This window comes from Nanorana parkeri, unplaced genomic scaffold, assembly GCF_000935625.1.
Source record: "Nanorana parkeri isolate BGI_ZX_2015 unplaced genomic scaffold, ASM93562v1 scaffold567, whole genome shotgun sequence".
NCBI classification, from domain to species: Eukaryota; Metazoa; Chordata; class Amphibia; order Anura; family Dicroglossidae; genus Nanorana; species Nanorana parkeri.
In genome coordinates this window covers 705,872-710,764 of record NW_017306835.1, presented here as the reverse complement: position 1 = coordinate 710,764, position 4,893 = coordinate 705,872, and the positions used below count along the sequence as shown (strand labels likewise).

The following is a 4,893-nucleotide window of genomic DNA, read 5'->3' as shown; positions in this document are numbered from 1 at the left end:
AGAACACCAAATCGTCACATGTATTACACACATACAAACTATCAGGATTCATTATTATCAGTTAGTTAGTCTACGGATTTGTATTCTAATAGACTTTGTAAACTCGAACTCCAAGAAGCAACAAAACTAACAGAACCCTTAGGAGGACAGCCTTAATGCTGCCAATGCTGGAGATGAGCTTTGTCACTCTACATACTAATTTTAAGCTGCTCAAACGTTGGCTACCATTATTCTTTTGTGCATCAGCTGGTTTTAAAAAGGGAATGTATAGTAGTTGGTTAGTTTTATTTTATTGTGGCCTGGACTAAAAAATAAAGTTAAAAAGACTGCAATAACTGAACAATGGATTAGTGGCCCTAGCGGTTAACCAGGGCCACAAGTGTGTATAGTTAAAAGAACTTTGTTGGTCTAGGGGAAAATAAAAAGTCAGACGCTACAAGAACTGTGGTGGATGTGAACTATAGGACAATGAAACTCAATTTCTGGGAGAGTGTTTAAAAAAAAAAAAAAGGGGGCGGGGGGAAAAAAAAGGCGTAATTGGGCTGTGGCATTTAAGCCTAAATAAACTTTCAGTTTAAGAGCCAATTCAAACTAGTCAAGTCTGTTGGGAGCGTGTTTCCATGTGGGTTGTGTTGAGGCAGCCCATTTATATGAATAGGCCGCCTAATGCACCACAACAGACCTACAACTGGATCTGCGGTATTTTATGTATGGCAGCACACGTTAGTGGTGTGTTAGGGTGCCCTTTACAATAGCACACCAAGGCATGTCTTACAGTTTGTTTTCTATAGAAAACAGGCACAGCCCAAATAGAAAAGCCATGCTGCAGAGAAGGACCCATGCTCTGTGTGTGGAAGCAGAAGACTAAAATGCCCCCCTGCGGAGTCAAAGATACTGCTTACTCACTAGGGAATGTAATCTTTGACAATTGTAGAACCTTAGGTCCGACTCAGCAAAGGCATGTTGGACCTCTGCAGAGAAACCACTGCTTCCACACAGCGTAAGGGTCCTTCTCTGCAGCATGTTTGCAGGGGATAGATTGTCTATTGGGTCTGTGACCGGGAATGCATTTTGCCAATTTAAGCTGAATCTTCAGTTGGGCTTTTTTGTAAGTAGCGCTCCATTAATATAACCATACCAGAAATAAAAAAATAATAATTATATTTTATGTTAGTAGGCGCTTTAATTTACCAAAAGTTTACTTATAAATGATCTAATATTTTGGCCATGGCTTTGTTTTTGTGCCAAATCTTTGCTTGTGTGTTTCTGCCTACACCGAATGAGTTCATCACGAACAAGGTGAACATTAATGAAAGACACCTAAAAATTAACAGCATAGATAAAATGAGACTGAATATTCCTATTCACATTACCTGTGTAGTAACACTAATATTGTATTCAACCATGAAATTAACAGAGAGGTTGGCCAATATGCAGGTTTGGTTTTTTGAATCTTTGACTTCAAATTCAACACAGGAGGCAGAATGAAGGAAACCTGTAATGATCAAAAGAGAAAAACTGAAGTAATCCAACATAAACACAGAAGGACATCACAGCATTTTATCCCAGAGACTAAAGGGTTAATCTGATAACTATAAAGAGAGTCCAAAGGGGCCCCACTGTATGGCGCCCTGCAGTTCTTCTAGTGCTGGCTATAGGGTTAGCATTCAAAGTGAAAACAGTACTTCATTTTACACTTTTAAATATAAAGGCTGTGTATAGAAACCACCAGATATGTACAGTTTAAAGTTGGGTATACATTATTTTTATTTTTTTTGTTTATAAAAAAATGGAACAGATTACTCCATCAAGGCTTACGAGCGTTGATAGACTAATGCCCCACTGTTCCTATTGGCCAGCGGCTTCTATCTGCATACACAAATGGAGCCAGCATCTGACCGGCTGCAGGCTCTGTTTGGTGAAGAATTTTCTAACCGTTTCCTTTAATCAGCTGATCGAGGGATGCCGGGCGGAAGGGTGCCCACAGCGGCACCCATGATATGAATTTCAGCTGGTTCATCAGGAACCAGCCAAAATTCAAACTGCTTATACCTGGCTTTATTCATCTGCCCTTCTTTGATTTAGGTTTTACTTTATTCCCAGAGCCCACCATATGCCAGGTCAGTATGCCTTATGGCGCTGGCATTTACAGTTCTGCTTTAGCGACCATGAACTTATATCAGAAATGTTCACCACGCTGTCCCCTTTCAATTAATAACGGTCATCAGCGGCTCACAAGCCGCTGATGACCGCCATTAACAAAAAGTCCAGGCTTCCCCCCTCCACCACCGCAGGCATGTTCAGCCTCTCATCCCTGCCTGGAGCCGCTCTATCACGATAACCAGCGGGGGAGGGGTGGAGGAACGAGCAGCTCGATCACGGTGATCGAGCGGCATGAGAGCAGCCCAGCGGGGAGGAGAGAGCAGCCACTGTCATCCTATCAGTTTCCGGATGACAGCGGCTGTGTGCGTGGCCGAGCGAGGGATCGGTAAATATCACTGATATTTACTGATCCTCTTTATGGAGGACAAACACCGGAGTTTTTGTCTGATCACTCCAGTGTTTGTAAATAACTGGGGACACATAGTACTATGTGTCCCCAGTTATGAATGAACAGGATGTGATTTACATCCCTTCCTGTTCATTCATGATTTTCTCAATGGGAGAAACACTCACTGCAGAGGCTTTTCCTCATTCAGAAACTGGTGATAGTAAAATATTTACTATCACCAGTTTCTGAATTGGTATCTCCATGCACATGCAGTGCGTTGTTGGAACACATCGCAGTGTATGATTTTTCTCTTAACAAAAAAAACATTAATTTAACTGTGGCAGCGCATGGCAACGCATTGCCGTGCGTTGTGATACCTTGTATTGCAATTAAATATACGCTTGCATCATTTTAATCACAATACAACAGCGCAAAAACTATTTTTAACATGAGTCGCTTATTTACAGTTTTGCGTTAATTTTTTTTACCTTTTTGCAAAAAGGCGCAATTTAAGATTTGCAAATATTTTGTTATTTATTAACTCAATACAGTTTTAGTCAGAAATTATTTTTTTTTGGTGCAGTGAAGCTTTATAAATTGTGTATTTTTATCGCTTTAATCTTAATTTGAGAAACATTTGCGCAATTATCGCAGGGCCTATAAATTTAGTAGAACCATCTTTTTATTCTACCGGGCCTGTGCTTTCAGAAAATATACGGTTTTGGTTTTTTTATTTTACAAACGCTAGCAACGCAGCAATTGAAAATCAAATGGGAAAAAATTGCAAAAATGGCGTGGCCAGCTGAGGTGCAAAATGTTTGAGGGTTTGGCAGCGAAACGCATACACAAAATGCACTGGACAGCACCTAAAAACCCATTTTAAGCTTAAACCCCCCCAAAAAAAACACAAAGGGGGGAATTTATCAAGGGAGTTGCTCCACTTTTCTTTAAGTGACACATTTTCCACGTTATTTGCACCTTATTTATCAATGCAGTCCAAGCCTTGATAATAAATGTAATTTTCATTAGATATGTTGAGGGGGAATTTATCATAGCAATTGCGAGTGTTTGAACTTGCACAGAATCTATTTGCACCAGATTTATCAAGCTAGTGTAATGCTGTTGATAAATGAGGTTTAATAGACTCCAGGAAAGAAGACTTGTAACTCCAGGCAAAAAGCTTAACTGGTAATGGGGACCTCTTAAGTTGCGATTGTTTTCTTAGGTGATGCTCCAGTTTCATACAGCCCCAGAACAAGTGCAGATGAAAACAGGTGCAAAAAACGTGCAGTTGACAAAGTATTGCAATCTCTGAAGAAAACAGGTGCAAAACACGTGCAAAAAACATGCAATTGAAATAATATACCAGGCTCTGAAGAAAACATGTGCAGGAAAAACATGTGCAGTTGGAAAAGTAATGCAAGCTCAGATGAAAACAGGGGCACATGTTAAAAGACAGATTTGCACATAAAAAAAAAAAAATTATCTAAGAGGCTAAAACTGTCGTAATTGCTTTCATAAATGCCCCCCAAAATGTTCCCGAACGCGGAAAAAAAAATATTGCGGTAAAAAAGTGGCAAAACACAATGCACTGCATTCCAGATCTGATCCAGAAAATGGTGTGAACCTAGCCTGAGGATCTGGAATGCACATTATGAAGCATATTTCAAACTTCATTGCTCTCTGAAGAACTAGAGACATTTCTTATTGTAATGCTGCAACATTCCTCTACACCCAAGACTTCTACAACAGCACTCCAAGAAATAGAGAGCAAATGGTAAGCCATTCCTCAAAGTGAAGACTGAACTGGGAGGTGCGGCAGACAGCAGCCCCATGCTCGACTTCAAGAAAACTGAAGTCGGAATTTGCCTAACAAAGCACTCGGTGGCTCCGTTGATGCTCTTAGACCATTCGTTTACAAACGGCACACTTAAAAAAAAGGGAACTAGAATGGTTTTGGGAAATTAAGTGTAAATGTTTACAAAATGTATACATTACATATAACTAGCATGTAATTCAGGATTTTATAATTACATTTATGTTGCAGGACAATCATTTCTGAATTTCTTTTATTCCACAGTTGACTACCTTGAATTAAAAGAGTGTGTGTGTGTGTGTGTGTGTGTGTGTGTGTGTGAAAATACATTAATGCACATCAACATGAAACAAAAACTGCAAATACACTATATATTTCCCATAAGTGAGCAGTATTCTGTCTTTCCTTAGTGTATACTGTTGCTTTGGTTTTGTTTCTTTATCCATGAACAGAACAAAAGTTTGTTATTATTTCAACAATGATGTAACCGCGTGATATGAAGTCTCCAGGTAAACCGGTTTTCAACAGCATGTAAACTAGGATAGCAAAGTCTTAAAAATATTACAGAAAACTTTAAAATGAGCAG

General features: G+C 39.5%; 1 long non-coding RNA gene across 1 annotated transcript in view; it reads right to left on the bottom strand.

The window, feature by feature from the left end:
• Positions 1-1,447: 1,447 nt before the first annotated feature.
• The window catches only part of LOC108791694, a 15,103-nt gene continuing 11,657 nt past the window's right edge, over positions 1,448-4,893 (bottom strand). The window contains exon 2 of the long non-coding RNA XR_001941520.1: positions 1,448-1,495. This is a non-coding gene — a long non-coding RNA (uncharacterized LOC108791694). The remainder of the gene's footprint in view (positions 1,496-4,893) is intronic.